Source organism: Pinus tabuliformis, chromosome X (genome assembly GCF_031772625.1).
Source record: "Pinus tabuliformis cultivar Carrire ecotype Pingquan chromosome X, CPIR1, whole genome shotgun sequence".
NCBI lineage: Eukaryota > Viridiplantae > Streptophyta > Pinopsida > Pinales > Pinaceae > Pinus > Pinus tabuliformis.
In genome coordinates, this window is record NC_142308.1 from 951,419,513 (window position 1) to 951,439,516 (window position 20,004).

Sequence of the window (20,004 nt, forward strand, 5' to 3'; positions counted from 1 at the left end):
AAGATTCAAATTTCTCGGTGTTTTGGCACTTAAGATGTCTATTACCTGAGTCATCCCAATCAGGATACACCCACTTGATGAGGTCTGGTGGAGATTCTTTTTGCGGTGCAATAATGTTGTCACACATCAAGTTTGATTTGAAAAAGAAAAATTCTGCAGTCGAATTGATGTTTGTCACAGTCCTATCCTCCAATGCCCAAGATTTGTTCTCAGCGTAATCTATCAGTGTGATATTTTGGCTTCTGCTTCTCAACATTGGAATCTATGTGGCAGATCATTGGTTACGGTTTCCTCCAATCAAATGTCTCTATCTTTATCACGATTTTCCAAACTTGTACTAGTTCATTACAACAACATTTTGTCATGTTAATTGGAGCCACCTTTCCAGCATCTTGTTTTTCTTGTACATTTTTGGAAAATTGGTTGAGGAGGAGGGAGGAGGTTTTGCATTATGGTTTTCTTACCTGGTTACAGGAGTTGGAGCAAATTTTGCTTCATGGCTCATTCTTCCCAGAATAGTAGTGTCTGTTGGAGCATCTGGTGTTGTCTTTGGACTAATTGCTGTTAGCGTTCTTATCAAGATAAGTTGGGATTGGAGAAAGATTCTAGAAGTCCTTATACTTGGCCAGTTTGTCATTGAAAAAGTAATGGAGGCAGCCCAAGCGTCAACACAAATTGTGGGCAACAATAGCAGGAGTTTTGGTGTTGAGAACATCAATCACGTCGCACATCTCTCAGGTGCTCTATTAGGAGTTACTTTAATATGGATTCTTAGTCAAATTCCATCTAGGCAGCCAAAAGAGGGGCAACAAAAGAAGCCATTTTTGAAAAAAAATAGACATGCTGATGGTAACCTGTTGCTTTTGTTTGTAAAGAGCAGAAAACCTCACAAATGTGAAGCTCATTTAAAAGATGTTCTGGTAGGCACATATTCAGTCAAAGACGGTGGGGTGTTCAAGCTATAATATCAATCAAGGATTAAATCAAAATGTAATTTTGGGATTACTGTTCGCTTGACAATTCTTGTGTAGTTCATTTTAATAAATCATTATACAAATAATCACTTGCTAATTTTAAAGTCTGATTTGCAAGTGGGAGCAACTGATGAAAATATATGATGTCCCAAGAAGGTTGCAAGTGTTATAGTTAACGGCAGTCAAAGATTGGATCAATTAATTTTAGCTGACCATATCCTTCATAAGTTTTTTGTGTGCTTATGCGCCTATAAATTCCAATTACGAAGTGATCATATTAGACACTAGCAGCAGATGGCGAGCAATTATAATCTCTTTAAGAAAATTATTGATCCGCGGATATATTCAAACACAATGGGTTTATTTTTTTTGGAGCAATTCTGGTTGATCAGAGATTATGTACTAACATATTTTCTATATAGTATATATCATAAGTATCCATTCCATTTAAATGTAGTCTTATTGGACAATGGTAGCAAATCTTATTGGTGCACTGAGGGCCATTCAAGGCACTGTTTTAGCAGTACAAATATTGACAACAAGGTGTGTGACTTGCTGCTGCCATCTTTCACCTTGTAACGACTAACGAGAATAAAACACTCTGTAAGAAAAACCATTAGGTCCCATTGTTCTATTGGTTCTGTCCTTTTACACTTGTTTGCAGGTTCTGTTGTAATTATGAACATAATCATGTAATAGTTAATGGTTCAAAATGATTACTCATATCACTTATATTGCATTGAAGTGATGTTTTAAATGATTTTGAATATTCCCGTGCTTTTTGTCGTTCATCAAAAGAGTAATAACTGGAAATTCATGGAAAATTGACATGATCAACAAATATCATGTATTAATTAAGAAGGCAAGGATATTTTTGATCTTCGCTGTTGCTTAATTAATAAATGGAATTTTAGTTGTTGCTTTGATGTTGTCATATGGGAGTTCTATGTTTGTTGGATGCATGAAATTTGCAATCCATCAAGGATTTGTGCAGCATAGTAGGGACCTCCTACGCTACACACCCAGTTCCAAATTTTCCCGTTTTATCATTGTCGTGTCTTTTGGAAGTCACAAAAATAAAAATAAATAAATTGTAGGATTGCTCTTATATACTCCATGCTTTTAATATTTAATGAGATTTCCGGTTGTAAAAAAAATATTTAATTATTTAACACACCAATGAAGTAATACGAATAAAAAAGTATGATCATGCTTAATGGGATTTGTTGCCCAAATTAAGTTATTTAACACCATTATTTGGGGTAGATTCGCTTGGAAAGTGTTTATTCATTCACTTAATAATTCACAGTGCAAAAATAAAAATAAAAATTTGTAACAAATGCTTCACTACATTATTGAAATGGGTTTAAAATTATGGTCAGATTAACTAGACTTGAGTCATAAATTTGGTCAGAAATCCATAGCAACAGCCTTCGGTGCATTAGCTACATATGCGCTTTTAAAGATCCACCACTTTCTTGAAGATCATCCTCCACGTTCTGATGAGATCTTCCTCCACATAAATCTCTTTATGTGAAATTGTTTTGATTCTTAATATTTGTCAAGTAATTTTTTTTTAACTTTTAAGATCCCAAAGTCCAGTGAAACCAAACTCAAGAAACCCGTCCAACATTTTTGAATGAATGATGAATGTGAAAAAAAAAATGAAGAATGATCCCTTGATAATGATGGGCTCCTATGATTTTGGGTAAGGATATATGTATCATCGAATGAAGATATATGTTAGAAAATCTTGAATGGAGCACATCGCATAGTATACATGGCACACCCTGGTGTTAAGTGTAGAATTTTGTAGAATTTTTCCTACAAATCAACTAGCTTTGATACCATGTAGAACTTTTTCTACAAATCAGCTAGCTCTGATACCATGTAGAAATTTCCCAGTTGTAGATCACTTGGTAATGCAATGTACTAAAGCAAAACACTTGATCTACTTCTACAAACAATTTAGCAGAAGCTTAATCAACCATGAGCAACATAAATAAGAACACATATAAATGATAAGAAGGAATCATTCACACATAACATAGAAGAATTTACTCGAGGAAAGCACTTGCCTAAAACCCCATCTTTGTATGATCATACAAGTGGAAATATAGTTTGGATTACACAAAGTCTTAGCTCGGAAGCTATCCAGATCTCAGTACAATCCCTCTGCTACTCATAGACAGTCAAAGGCTTCTCACAAACCTTCTCCTCTGCCCTCCAAGCCTCCTATTTCCTTGTGCAGTTTCCTTGGGGTCCTAGTGCTACCACCTATGTGAATTGGCCTCTTCACACACTCACTAAACCTTGATCTAACTGCACAAACCTAAAGGAGTTAAATCCTCATCATGGATGAACTTCCTTTATAGGAAAAATATTCATCCAACTGATAATACATTGTCCCTTCTCTGATCTCAACTGGGTCTCTGTCTGAACTAACATGCATGAGTTATTTAAGCTATAATATTTAGTTATATAAAAATACCAGTTGTTACACGCATGCAAGCATTAACAAACTGAATCTCATTAATTTAACAACTTGTTAAATTAATCTAACTAGACTTGACTCAATTAACCGAGCCAACTAATTACAACCCATAATTACAACTCATCCTCATCCTTTTATTGATGGTTAAATCCCTCAATCAAAGGAGAATCTGTTGCATGTCCTCACATAGACTTCAAGTTCATAATTTCTTAACTAATTAACTCAAACTGAATTAATTAATTAATTTACAAACTGTTGTTAATATCAAATTCAAATTTTACTTCCTATTTCTAGTCCAGGGACTGACTAAAATAGGAATCCACACTGAACTACTAAAAATAGAACTTCTATTTTTAGCACTTCCATTTTTCATTCCTTGTTGCCCAATCCAGCACTGGTACCCAAACTGCTATTTTTAGCACTTCTATTTTTAGCAATTTCTTGTTGCCACTTTTCAACACTCCCTCTCAACAAGAAAGGCTTCCTCTCGAACCCGATCCTATACCTCTGGAATGTTCTGCATGCAACACATCTACCAAGTGTGGTTGCTCCAGCAACTCTTGGAACAAAAAAAACTCCCAACTGACCTCTCTGTTGGGCTAGAAACATACTTTGATGCTGAAGCTCTACCTGCTGCTGACAAGTGCTCCCTCTCTGACCTCTGCAGTACTGCAACATCTCCATGCATCTTGCACCGTTGCACACCTCTCTATGCTACCCTGCACTATGCAACACACTTGTGCCTCTCGCATTGCTACAGCCTGCATGCTCTGCGTTGTCCTGGGATTCCCTGCACTATAGCTCTCTCTGCCGCACCATCTGCATTTGTCTCTACCCAATAATTTAGTTCTGCTACTCCTCATCGAGGCTCCCGTAGCAAAGTCAAATCAAAGAGGTTGGGGTACCTTAAGGATCTTGCGCCTCCTCCTTGGGACGATCACTCCACATCACCCCACCTCCTACCTGGAGGTATCGCTACATGTGATCCCTCAGCTCACTTGGCTCGAAGTTTCCCCCTACTAGAGGTATCTGCATCAATAGATGTCTCTATTCGATCTCCTCTCAGCTTCTCTAATTGTGGCTGCTCCACAACCTCCTGAAGTTGCTACACCAATCGTGGCTCCTCTACAATTGTTTGAGACTTCTTGTGGCACTGCATGTTGAGAGGTAATTTACTCTCCTTCTCAACCACCAAGTATCTAACCTTTGCCTTGCTCCTCAAGGCTTTACATGCATCTTCTACCTCAAGTGCATACAGGTTCTCGGCTAGCACACAAATCTATTTCCACTTTCCCACCGTCATGAAAGTTTCTAGAAAAAGAGATGATTTTAAATCAGCGATATCTCCCTCATCCGAACTCTGATTCAATTTTTTTTTTTTTTTGGGTTTTTTCCACAAGGAATCCAAATCTGCTATTTATTTTTGAAAATTTTGTACAAAATTTTCAGATATGCTCTGCAAACTCTCGGCCCAAAACTCAAAACTTTGGAATCTCCTCTCAGTATACTGTTCTCTCTTTTGATCACCTGTGTTCTGATACCATGTAGAATTTTGTAGAATTTTTCCTACAAATCAGCTAGCTTTTATACCATGTAGAACTTTTTCTACAAATCAGCTAGCTCTGATACCAGGTAGAAACTTCCCAGCTATAGATCACCTGGTAATGCAATATACTAAAGCAAAACACTTGATCTACTTCTACAAAAAATTTAGCGGAAGCTTAATCAACCATGAGAAACATCAATAAGAACACATATAATTGATAAGAATGAATCAATCACACATAACACAAAAGAATTTACCCGATTAAAGCACCTGCCTAAAACCCCATCTCTGTATTATCATACAAGTGGAAATATAGTCTGGATTACACAAAGCCTTAGCTCGGAAGCTATCCAGCTCTTAGTACAATCCCTTTGCTGCTTATAGCTAGTCAAAGGCTTCTCACAAACCTTCTCCTCTGCCCTCCAAGCCTCCTGTTTCCTTGTGCAGTTTCCTTGGGGTCCTAGTGCTACCACCTGTGTAAATTGGCCTCTTCACACACTCACTAACCTCTGATCTAATTGCACAAACTTGAAGGAGATAAATCCTCATCATGGATGAGCTTCCTTTATAGGAAAAATATTCATCCAACTGATAGTACACTCTCCCTTCTCTGATCTCAACTGTGTCTCTATCTAAACTGACATGCATGACTTATTTAAGCTATAATATTCAGTTATATGAAAATACCAGTTGTTACATGCATGTAAGCATTAACAAACTGAATCTCATTAATTTAACAACTTGTTAAATTAATCTAACTGGACTTGACTCAGTTAACTGAGCCAACTAATTACAACTCAACTGTTGTATGTCCTCACATAGACTTCAAGTTCATAATTCCTTAACTAATTAACTCAAATTGAATTAATTAATTAATTTACAAACTGCTGTTAATACCAAATTCAAATTTTACTTCCTATTTCTAGTCCAGGGACTGACTAAAATAGGAATCCACACTGAACTGCTAAAAATAGAACTTTTGTTTTTAGCACTTCCATTTTTCATTCCCTGTTGCCCAATACATCACTGGTACCCAAACTGTTATTTTTAGCAGTGTTATTTTTAGCACTTCTATTTTTAGCAATTTCTTGTTGCCACTTTTCAAGCGTTTATTCATTCACTTAATAATTCACAGTGCAAAAATAAAAATAAAAATTTGTAGCAAATTCTTCACTACATTATTGAAATGGGTTTAAAATTATGGTCAGATTAACTAGACTTGAGTCATAAATTTGGTCAGAAATCCATAGAAACAGTCTTCGGTGCATTAGCTACATATGCACTTTTAAAGCTCCACCACTTTCTTGAAGATCATCCTCCACGTTCTGATGAGATCTTCCTCCACATAAATCTCTTTATGTGAAATTGTTTTGACTCTTAATATTTGTCAAGTAAATTTTTTTAACTTTTAAGATCCCAAAGTCTAGTGAAACCAAACTCAAGAAACCCTTCCAACATTTTTGAATGAATGATGAATGTGAAAAAAAATAAAAAAATGAAGAATGATCCCTTGATAATGATGGGATACTACCATTTTGGGGAAGGATATATGTACCACCGAATGAAGATATACGCCAGATAATCTTGAATGGAGCACATCGTGTAGTATACATGGCACACCTTGGTGTTAAGAAGATTCGCTTGGAAAGCGTTTATTCATTCACTTAATAATTCACAGTGTAAAAATAGAAACGAAAATTTGTAACAAATGCTTCACTACATTATTGAAATGGGTTTAAAATTATGGTCAAATTAACTAGACTTGAGTCATAAATTTGGTCAGAAATCCATAGCAACGGTCTTCGGTGCATTAGCTACATATGTGCTTTTAAAGCTCCACCACTTTCTTGAAGATCATCCTCCACGTTCTGATGAGATCTTCCTCCACATAAATCTCTTTATGTGAAATTGTTTTGACTCTTAATATTTGTCAAGTAAATTTTTTTAACTTTTAAGATCCCAAAGTCTAGTGAAACCAAACTCAAGAAAACCTTCCAACATTTTTGAATGAATGATGAATGTGAAAAAAAAATAAAAATTGAAGAATGATCCCTTGATAACGATGGGCTACTACGATTTTTGGGAAGGATATATGTACCACCGAATGAATATATATGCCAGATAATCTTGAATGGAGCACATCGCATACTATACATGGCACACCCTGGTGTTAAGAAGATGAGTGTGGACCTGAAACCACTCTTCTTTTGGAAAGGGATGAAGAAGGACATCGTAAACTTAGTAGAAAGATACTTAGAGTGTCAATGATGTAAAAGTTGAACACAGACATCCAGCAGGATTATTACAACCCCATGAGATGCCAAAATCTAAATGGAAAGTTATAACAATGGACTTCATTATGGGACTACCAATGACCTCAAGAAGACATGAGTCAATAACTGTATTGGTGGATGTGTTGACCAAGAGCGCCCATTTCATACTAGTTAAGACTACATATAAGGCACCAGAAATAGGCAGAGTTTTTAATGATGAGATTATGAGACTGCATGGAGTGCCTAGGAAGATCATATCTGATAGGTGAGCAGTGTTTACAGGAATATTTTTGACCAGGTTAAGGTCCAGTAGGACAATTGTAGTCCCAGTTCCGTTACTTGGGAGGACGTTGAAGAGATGCGTCACTTTTTTCCTTACCTATTCCAAGGACTTCAAGACGAAGTCTATTTTTAAGAGGAGGTGTATGTAGTTCCCCGCTATATATGACACTAACATTTATTTAGCCCTAAGGCCCACACATTATTCTTTGAGGACCTCAGGTTGAGGATCCGGGCACATTTTATTAGTGGTTGTGATGTTTATGTATGTTATCCATTGATATTATGATAAAGATAACATTAATGGTGATGTATGTTATCTATTGGTATTATGATGATTGTAGCATTAATGGTTATGCATGTTCTCTATTGATATTATGGTGATTGTAGCATAAATGGTTATGTTTGGTCTCTATTGAATTTATGATAATGATGGCAATAAAGGATATGTATTCTCTCTATTGATATCATGATGGTGATAAATTTGATAGATATGTATATTTCTATTGATGTTACGATGTTGATAACTTGATGGATATGTATGTTTTCATTGATGTTTTGATGATGATAGCCATGATGGATGTGTCCCCTATGCTACCTACTTTCATTAGTTCGAGCTTACAATGAACAATGATGTGAATGACTAGGTGTTGTTAATGATGCTATTATGACAATGACTAACATTGAGAAACCTTGTTACTAATTATTATTGAGTATGGCAGTAAACCACCAGAGGCACTCGCACATGATGAGTTGATGACACTTGGTTTAATGAAAATTTATATAATTTATCTTTGAAATTCTAAGTCGATTTTGAAACCTGCTATATATGTTTATCTATATTTTAATGATATGTTAATGATGACAGGCACAATTTAGTTGCTTTGTCGAATGACTCACATATGGGTGATGGGGTTGTACAAGTGGATGGAACTACATGGGAGGGGTGGGATAGTGTCCCTGATCTCACCCACTAGCACTCCCGCCGTGACTTGGACCGGAAAGGTTGAAACACCTTCGCCTTGAAGATCACGTTGCCATGAGGACAAGTCCCAAAGTTGGGTCGCTCATGAGGATTTTATGGGGGGTGCACATCAGGGAGGATTCCTTGATTCCTGACACCATTAGTCTCACTATAGCAGGCAACATAAGAGATGATAGTGGTCTCTATCGTTGCACCTATACTTTCCCCTCATAGTCACTAAATGCTTGAAGGGCGAGTGGTGTGGCACCCTTGGAACTTCAAGGGAAGTTCTTGAAGGGCACGACCAAACTTGGCACCCTTGGCATCACAAATAAATTTTTAGGCATGGCACCCTTGGAACTTCAAGGGAAGTTCTTGAAGGGCACGACCAAACTTGGCACCCTTGGCATCAAAAATAAATTGTTAGGCGTGGAACCCTTGGAGTCATTAAAAATAAATAAATATCATCAAGAAATGAAAACTAGGTAAGTTTACATCGAGGGTAAATGATGTTAGAAACTGAGGTGATTAAACCAAAAATAAAACTTGGGTTAAGAGGATCATAGGAAGAAATAAAATAGGTTACCTTAAAAACTCTACCCTTCCCATGTTGGAAAATATTAGGTAGATTATGTAGTTAATTAGGTAAAAGGGGTAAGAGGGACGTAATTGTAAGGATAAAGATTAATCCTAAAATAGTTAAACCTAATTAAGAGAAGATGATGGTGAATAAAAATAAAATTAATAAATTAAATTTTAGAGAAATGTAGAGAACCTCCATGTGGCAACAACCAACATAAGAATATCCATCTAAGAGATATCTTGAGTTAAAATAGGGAGTAAATAGGGCATCAATTCTTGACTCATTAATTGACTTTAGTAATGAACACAAATTAAGGAATGAAAAGGGGGATCAAGAGGCAACTAGGAGAAGAAATAGGAATCTTGTTGATGTGAGGAAAATATTAGTTTTTAATTAAAATTTAAATAAATAATTTTGAAGACCTTGGTGAGAGAGTGACACATGGGTGGGTGAATAATCAAACTATTGAATTATAAAAAAATAATTAATTATGCATGACATGCCAAGTGTCACCTATGAGGAATCCTATAAAAGAAAGGGCAAGCCATGGGTGAAGGGAATTTTTGGGGCAGGGGGTGGGGGGGAACCCTATGTTTGGATGGATGAGACGATGTCAGAGTAGTGATTACGAAACTATAGTGAGTTTTGTGAGGTCGAGGATTTTAGAGAGGGGACTCTTGAGCCAAGGAGTGCTCTCTTCTACTAGCTACTGCATTCCTCCATTGTACAACCCCATTGCAGCTCGAGGGTCAGCGGGGAAGAAGAGTACCCAAGGAGTAGGTTAGGAGGTTAACTGGTGGGTCATTGCATTTGGATCAAGTACGTCATCATTCACTCTCGGAGGTGACCCGACAACAAGGGGAGACAAGTAACAGCAAATCAAGTGGAGTCTCATCTTCTAGTGAACAGTACATATGTGTTGCAATATTATTTTGTATGATTTCTTTATGGCCTTAGTTAAATATATGTAAATTTTATGATATTTTCAGTGAAATGAAAATTCAGAGATGTGTTAGATAGTGCTGGATAAATTTGAGTTCCCAATGTTTTTCTTTTCTGGTTGTATTTATTTTAAAAAGAAAAAGAAAAATATATAGTATAGAACTGGTCCTTACACTTCCGTTGCATATTGTTTTATACGAGATACGAATTTTCAAGCACGCAGATGTCGAAGTAGAGCAGATGAAGAAATATCCATTCGACGCCTGAAGTTACAATTTGTATGATCCACATTGTCTTGTGAAATATAACAGCGCTAGAGTACAATTTAACTAGATCAACGGGGCATGTCATTGGGCGGAGGAAGACCCATGGAGATATTGTTACAACTCCTCCACACTCAATGAACCAGTCGTCCTCATTGTGGAATGGATAGCGAAGCAGCATCCCAGAGAGCACCAAAAGCAGCAACAGCAGAGGTAAACATACCAGTGCGTGACAAGGGCGAGAGGAAGATTGTTGAGAGTATGGAGGAAGAGAAAAGATGCAAGTTTCAAGCAGACCCACTTGTGCAGAAAGCAGCTTTGGCTATAGAGGAAAAGAGGCAACAACGCGACAAGAGAAATGTGCAAAGGAAAAGAGAGAAACAAAGAATGGAGGAAATAGAGAAAGAGTTGCATGAGTTGAAGGAGCAACTCTGGAAGGAGCAGGAGTTGTGCAAATAGGAGAAGGAAGCGCAACGGGAATAGGTACAACAGAGGGCGCAACTTGTGCAGACAGATGAAACTGCACCCGTACAGATAGTAGACTCATCAGAATAGCTGGCATCAGGCAGATAGGGTGAACCATCACAGGAGCAAGACTTCACTTAGGAGATAGAGCAAGCACTTGAAAATATGGATATAGATATGGAACAATAGGAGTCAGAGCAATAGATCGACCTCATGCCTCACCACTAAGAGGTTGACCCACCAGCTTCATCGCATCCAGAAGAAGAGAAAGTCCCAAGTGACTAAGGAGACATTGAGATCCTTGGAGATTAGCTGGAAGGAGAGATGCACAACATCTCATTTGACGAGTCTCAACATAGAGTTGTGCAATCTCACAGAGTGTTGACTCTGGATGATCCTACATCTCCTATGCAGTTTGAGGAATGAGTGATCATGTCTGACTTGCGTAAACATCCAACATCATTGTATGATCCTACTAGAGCATATGCAGAAGCCACTAGCTTGAGTGTTCGCTTCCTGATAGCTGAGAACGAGCGAATGGTTAAGGATCTACAAACGTCCAAGCAGGGAGGAGAATATGTTACAACTTCTGCCCGAGCAGAATTGAAGAAGGAAATACTGATGAATAATTTTCCCTTGACACAGTCACGCAGGCGTTGTATTCCAAGTTTGGTACCATGCATAAGGGAGTCGTCCATCTCAACGAGTGGTAGCAACGATGTGCTAAGAGAGCACATATCTTGTCGAATGTGCATGCTACTGTTGATTACATGAAAACATGGATGATGAGATACAAGGGAGCCCCGCTTCACTTGCCTAAGATGATGGATTCCAAAGCAGTCGAGCTGAAGGCATGCATCCGAAGTCAGATTCGGAACTATGAAGGTCTCCTGCAGCTCATCACTAGTTTATAGGCTTCCCATGCACGTGTATTCAAGAGTATGGATTTTGTTGTGCATGCACATGCGATCCTATTTATTGGGACACTCACCCAAGTGAAGACAAAGGCACAAGTCTAACTAGATCTTGATTCATACTTTCATGATTTGATGCGCATAGCCACCAGCCCAAACTTGTCAGTCAGTGGAGACACCATTTTTTTTTAGTATGTTATTTGTCTGGCCGCACTCAAGAAAATGATGTGCATGCTATTAGACGAGTTGGACAAAGGAGCCCGAGCAATGTACATGAATGCTATGGAAGCAAGAGTTTGTTTCCAGAAAGATGTCACCTTAGAGTGCACGGACACCATCGCAGACTACCAAGCTTGGCATTAGTTCACTACTGTCGACCACCATGAGGATGTCGAAGAGTTGGTCTTCCAACAGTTGTCCGAGTCATAGTGATGTCTTACATGTCTTTCTCAAGACATTTTGTCTCGCATGGGTACATGTGCATTGTAATGTAACGTCTTGTCAAGTGTAAGTTCAAGTGTCGATAGTTGGATGTAACAATCATAGAGTAGATGAAGAGTCATGAGGGTAGATGAACTATCACAAAGGGGAATGTCAAGGCCCACCCCACCCTTTGTTATAAATAGTCCCTCATAACTTATTGTATAGGCTTTTGGTCAGCAAAATTTCTGATAAGACTATCTTAGAGAGAGTTTGGATAGTATTGTAATGAGCCTTGGATTCTCCACTGCGCAGAGCTAGTATATCTCTTTGGAGGAGCAGGTGGTTGTGGTTGTAATGTTCCGCTATCGGAACTAGTGGTTGGACATGGATGTATTGTATGACTGGAATTTACACTTCTTAATATAACAGAGGCAACACATTTCATGCATATGTTGTATTGTATTTCAGCTATCTTGAGTACTCTAAATGATATTTGTATCTGTTTGCTTACACATGCATGTGTGGCTATTTCTGTATATGTATGTATGAATCTTTCTAAAATGTATGATTGGTTTAGCCATCATTTTGTATTTCTCGCTAACTTTCCTTCCATGTTGTGATGCATCTTTTCTCGTGTATTCCCTTCTTAATTGCGTGCTATCACAGGTTTCTAAGGGGCGCACTCACCTCACCCTCCATGTGTTAGAACCGCTCATGCACCTTCCTTGAGTCACCGTATATGTCACACCCTTGCTACCAATAGGGACATCTTACTTGCCTCTGTGCGAAACTGCAGTCAAGGCATTATCGTATGATCCACTACTTGGACTCCTACACCAAACGGTCTGAGGTCTAACTGGGACTTCCTACCGGGGAGATCTCCTGACATGTTGGCGGGTCCAGCATCGTCAACACTACACAACACTACCAATTACACATAGTTGAAGAAAGGAATAAACCTAAATTTCCTCTATTTAAAAAATTATTATCTGTTCATCACACAATTTAAATAAAAGTTAAATAAAATCAAATATGAGGTCTACAACTATAAGACCAATCCCTATTTCAAAGCATTGGCAATAATGATTAGATCTACATCTCATTGGCCAATAAGAAAAACATGTTTATCATTTTCCAATAGAATGGACATAACATTTTCATTATACAAACACAAATCCTAAAGTCAATCAAACTTGCACTCTATAACTAGCAAGAATGTATACATGAGATATGAGAGATCTTTAATAAGTAAAAACATTGAGTGATATTCTGGCAAGAGTAAATACCTGAATCAACATTTGGAGAGCACAATTAGTGTAGATCAAGTAAACATCTACAAATTAAATATGTATAAAACGTAATCCTTCTAGCCTTTAGATATATAACAAAATTGTTATGAATATAAATTCTCAACAATAAAAGAATCCCTAATTCAAACTTTGTAGTCGATTGTATACATGTTGTGCTCACAAAACCACTATTCATGAGTTAATTTAATGTAAGAGGACAAGGGTTAAACTTAACACATGAATCCTTATGTTGAATATAAATCGGAAAATTTATATGTTTAGATCTACGCCAAATAAAACCACGTGACAATGGATATATTGATTCAATCAAAGAAAACTTGTTTACACAAAAATAATCCATGCATCAATGATTAATCCACACAATCTTCTCACAAAATAAATAGATATAATTATAAAAATATGGTATACATGAAATATTCAAGCCACACAACACACTTTCATTGAATCACACAAGAATGAAAATGGAAATGCACTAGGTTGGTGGGCCCAAGCCAACTGGTAGTGCTGCCACTTGAAAAAAACTAAATCATGATATGATTTAACACTGTAGATAAGACTTGAACATCAACAAACTTGCATTAATAAAAGCATAATTTACGTACATAATAAACATAGGATCTTGATCCCTAGTGGTCACCACATGGGATCATCCCATAGATGTACAATAGTGATATAACTTCTCCCCTTCTACTCCTAAACTTGGTTTTTTCCCATGTACTTATAGAAGAAAGATCAGGGGAAAATTAAAACTAATTTCCCCAAATATGGCTTGTCAAATCATGATTAGTTTTACAAAATATTTTCTCTTTGGTATCCTTATATCTAACAACATAGGATTTATTTGACATGGAAACATCTAAGAGTAACTTGATCTAATTTGTTTTACTAACTGGATGCTCAGTTTGGGGTGTAGCTAGACAACGGTCCCAAACATAATTATACCCTTGAAATAACCTTGTGTATCTCCTAATCCATGCACTTTTTGGATGAAATTCTCGTGATAACTTGATTGTGGATGTATTGAACAAAACTCATGTTTTGAATTTTTGAAATTCATATTTGTTTATATGAAAATTATGCCCAAATTTAGTTACTCAATTCTTCATGGCACAAACTATATGAACTATTGATCATGAACTATAGGCTTCTAGGATTGACCTTGGTGCAATGTAAATAGCATAAAACCATGTCATCAATTCTAGGAAAGAATCCCATGTTCCAAAATTTACCTTGGAGTTGCGTAGATATACCAATCACAAAGGTTGGTTATCGAAACTGCATAGGAGTTACAAAATGTTGAATTTGGCATCTTCGATTAGAATTTTCATAAGAAAAATCATGGAGAAATTTTTTTATTTTGATGTTAGATCAAGTTAGCCTAAAGTGCACAAGTCAGCCCCGTATGTGGAAAACCCATCTCTTAAGACAGATAAATACAACATTATTGGAGCTCATTTGGCACATTTCACATCCACACATTCTTCTGAAATTTGTAAAATTCAATCCACATTTCAGACCAACTTTCACCAACCTGTTTCTTCTATTTGACTTTCATTGACTTAGGCTATTTGGCATCTGTTTGACTGAAGGTTTGACTATCTTGGAAGGTCAAAGATTGTCGGAGGACTTTGACTTTATTTGACTAAGATTTTGACTAAGGATAGAGGTTGAATATTCTATGGAATATTCCTCTATGCTGACTAAAATTCAGACTATCTTTCTGGGCATTGACCATAGGCTTTGACTATTACTTGATCGAGTTTGACTGTGGAAGTTGCAAGCCAAATTTTGGCCCTTTTTCCAGATTGTTTGCTAGTAACAAATTATTGATTTTTCTGTCATTTGACGAAAAATCTCTATATCTCATTTTGCATGGTTTTCTTCTATTTATCAATGTTATTTACTATTCTCTCTATATTTGCTTAACTTCTTTTAGGTGAATGAAATTGAATGTAATATTTTTTTAATTACAACAACAGAGAACTTGAGAAAAATTAACATGGTAACAGAACTGAGGTGAAGATAAACCATTGGAGAACAAAGAACACCCCCTTGAGATAATTCTCTTTTTGATTGGTGACTTGTTCTATTGCTCAATATGACTTCCTCCTACTTCAATATTGAAGAGAAGATGAATTATGCTTCTAACATTGTTGCATGGAGGGCCAGGTGAGATCTCACCCTTGAAGAAAATGATGTGATTGAATATGTGGAGGGAAAAATAGTTTAAACTCCTGAGAATGCCAATGTCAATGTCAAATCCAAATATAAGAAGCCTGAGATCAAGGCTAAAAAGATAATCATTGATTCTCTCAGGGACCATCTCATCACTTATGTTTCTAAGTTGAAGAAGTCTAAAGATATGCATGAAAAATTGATTGGGATGTACGAGGTCAACAATATTAGCCACATCATTTCCTTGAAGAGTCAGCTCTGGGACATCAAGATGTCCAAGTTAGAATCTATAACATGTTATTTCATGAGAATCTTTCAAATAAGAGATCAACTCCACTCCATTGGAGAAATCATACCTGATAAAGAGCTTGCGCAGATGACCCTTGGTGGACTTCCCATGTCTTGGGAGACATTCATAACAAATATCAATAACAAAAAGGATATGCCTTCATTTGATGAACTCTTCTGCACTTACACTCAAGAAGAATCTAGGCTCATTTCCAAAGGGATAATTTAGAAACAAGAAGAAGGAGAACCTACAACCTTTGCAATAAATGCCAAGAAAGGAAGACCCTCCAAATGGAAGTCAAAGAAGCCATCTCCAAAATTCAACAATAATAGAAGGGACTTATCTAAATTCCAATGCTATATATGTGATAAATATGGAAACATAGCCCAAGATTGTCCTGAAAGAATAAGTTCTCAAAGGCTCAATACCAACAATAATAGCCACAATAATAAATCCAACAATAGAAGGAGAGGAATAGGTCTTGCTACCCATGAAAGTGTTGAAGGGACTCGACGCCCTCAAAATAAGTATAAAATCAAAATATGATGATAATGTTGTTAATAATCAATCTGAATATTATCTCATTTATGCTCTTTCTATCTCATCTTCAGATAACATTGATAGCTGACTGGTGGATAGTAGGGCATCTAGACACTTGACTAGTATCATGAAATCATCTCAAAATTTATTGAGAGAACTATTTTGAATAGTATACTTGGTGATAATTCTATTCACCATGTCGAAGGAATTGAATCTATTTATTTTCATTTGGATTCCTATCAAACCATTCATTTGCAATATGTGTTGTATGTACCAAGCTTGAAGAAGAATCTTATCTCCATTTCATCCATGGAAGACAAAGAGTTAAGAGTTGCATTTATTGATGTAAAATTCCTTGCACGGCCAACGAAATATAGATTAAAGGCAACCTTCACACTTGATGTCAGAAATTAAGGCCTACACAAAATGTGTGGTTGACCAATTAAAGAATTGGTCCATGATAGCACAAATCAATGTGAGCTTTGGCATCGAATATTTGCTCATCTTCATTACAGGGCTTTTCCTAGTTTTAGCAAGATGGTTTCAAGCATTCCATAGATTTAAGTGGAAGATGAAGCCATATGTCAAGGATATGCTAGTAGCAAGAATTCCAAGGGACCATTCCCTTATAGTAGCAGTAGATTTGATGAGATTATTTAACTTTTTCATTCATACCTTTGTGGGCCCATGCCTGTGACATCTCTTGGAGGATATTTATACTATTGATATTTGTTGATGATTTCTCCCAAAAAACTTGGATCTTCTTCTTGAAATCCAAGTGTTGTAGTTGCTACAATACCCTTCAAAATATTCCTTAATTTAAATTTTTGGCCCCCGTAATGATCATATGATCTATCATTTCAAGTCACTAAAGTCAACGCATGATCAATGTGTCAGTTTTATGAAGTGTCCAAGTTCCCTCCATTTGAACCCTAAGTGTTGTCTTTTGTTAAAAGAAGTTTTGGCACAAATTCTTGAGGTAGCTCTAGTGCACTCTTCTACATTAATCAAGCCTCTCTATCACAAGAGCATGTGTTGAGAAAACTTCCTTGACCTATCACACTTTCTAGTCGCAGTCAACACTTATGTCATAAATACTTGTGCCCTAACTGTCACACTTGGAGATTAGTGTCGTTTTGTTGTCATTCAGTTCATGCATGTCGATTTTGGTATTATGTGTATTATTGTCATGAGTTTTATTTCCTATGTGTGTGTGATCATGTTCAAGACCTGTTATACATTCTCTTTATCTCTTCTTTGTTCCAATGATCTCAAACTTAGTCAATTTTGGGTTTTTCTTTATCCTTATATATTGCGCCATGTCATGAATATACTCACTCTTCAGCCCAAGTGATGAGCACATAACACACTTCCAAGACCTATAAATCACCCTCTTACAACTTATACATACAACCTATACCCATCACAAAGAATCCTTTCCCTCATGAGTTCATAGCGGATTCCTTAAGGCACAGTCCCCAACCTCCTTGTCTCCTGAACCTATGACCTCCACTAGGCTTAAACTAACCTTTCTCATGAGAATAGAGCGCATATCCTAGCCAAAATCAACATCTCCTTGTCTCTTATAATTACACCCTATGCTAGGCCTAGGCGGCCTTAAATTCATGAGAGAATAACACATTCCCAGTGAGAAAACCCGCCACTCTTTACCTCTTGAAGATGAAACCTACACTCAACTTGAATACCTCTCCTCTATGATGGCACAGTGCACACTTCCAACGCCTATACCTCCAATAAATGCTTCAAGAACCTGTGACCTCCACTCAAGGAAGCTCCTCTTTGTCCCCTCCTACAACTAATTTGGTATGCATAAATCATCAAATATACAATAAGTGTTTTGGGATTGATGTTGTCTTTCCATGAGTGAATTTCACTTTTCAGGTGTGTCAATCCAAATCCTATCAGTTTACCACCTTAACATGGAAGATGATATCCAAGGGGCTTGTTAAGAAGAAGTTATCAGAAGACACTTATAGAAGCAAAACACAAAGATATTATCATGAAGGAGGCAAAGGAATTTTGGATCACATATGTCAGGTTGCGACCCAAGGGATCCAATTTCATGTTCAAACATTTTGGAGGTTAAATATGACATGCAATCCAAGTTTATCACAAAGAATCAAATATATAGTGGTAGAGGATGGAGCTTTCTATTGACACATTACAATGGAGCCTCATGTCATAGTCACTGAATTGTGATTGCAGAAAATATGAACATAAACATGTATTTTTCCACAATTTTGGTGGAATGTAATTTTGTAATTTCAAAAGTTAGAAAATGTAAAATGTGTGGAAGCCCAAGGGTCACAGATGGAGTGTGAATAGTCACTAGGAAGCCAAAAGGTTCTAGGAAAGCTCAATAGTCTCATGGGAAGTGAAACGTCACCTCATTTTTTTATAAATAAATCCTCATAACTCAAGTAAGGGACTTTTAGCCTTGGCTTCTAGTCAAACTTAGCATAGGAGAGAAGATAATTCTTTTAAGGAGAAAGTGGTGGCTTCATGTTCCATTATTAGGGACAGTGATGCATCAATGTAATTGTTTATCTTGTCATTTTCAATTAATATTTTGAAGCTCTCAGAGTCAGGCATACTTTCATGCATGTATTGTGAATGTTATAAGACTATTCTTCCATGTTTGTGATGTACACTTGTGTTCATATGTACTGAAGAAAATGAACTATTTCGTTGGCTTTGGTATACATCTTAATTGAATTGTGTGTCCTTACTTTCTTTCATGATCATTATTACTTTGTGAACAATTTTGCAGATTAATTAACAATCCTTTCTATCTATATGTGTGTCTTTATTAGGACATTACTATTACTTTTATTCTAAAGGCTCACTATATTTTTTTACCATCCATGAACGTGCTTTATACACATTGCAATTGTGTGTTTCACAAGGATAACTTAATTGTTTATCTCAAAAGTATATGCATGCCCTCTTATGTTGTTAATTGCAAGCAAGGAAAATCTTTAATATCAATATAATGGTAATCGTGTCAATTTCCGAGATGTGGCTCCTATCCCAATTGGTGTGAGGTCTTATTGGGACTTTAGACTGGGGATACTCACTGTGTTCGCAAACTTCCAGCACCATCAAAATTTTTGGCACTAGAAGGAGGGAAGATAGTGTATGGTTGATAACTAAACACATTCACATCATTAACCTTCACATCAAGGCAACAATTTTCCAAGTCACACTCCATCGTACATATCTAAGAAATAAGAATCATCTAATCATAGTCTGAAATGTGTGTTTGAAGTTAAATACGATCAACTCTGAGAGTTATGTCATATCATTTGTCAATTTTCCAAATCTTTTAGATTTCTTCCTATTGCCTCACTCCTCCCTCACAAAAGTTCAACTGAGGAAACAACTCATCGTGGTGGTCTAGCCTCAACTGTCCAAGAATTAGTGACTTCTTCTTTGGATGATCTTGTTGATTCACTTTACGATAACATCACTCAGGGAAACACACCACCATCTAATGCTAGAGATCTAGAGGGAGACAAAGAGTGTGCATATTTCAGATAATGAAGAACT

General features: G+C 36.8%; 1 pseudogene; it reads left to right on the top strand.

The window, feature by feature from the left end:
- Positions 1–221: 221 nt before the first annotated feature.
- LOC149142845 (rhomboid-like protein 11, chloroplastic) lies at positions 222–1,000 on the top strand (annotated as a pseudogene).
- The last annotated feature ends 19,004 nt before the right edge of the window (positions 1,001–20,004 follow it).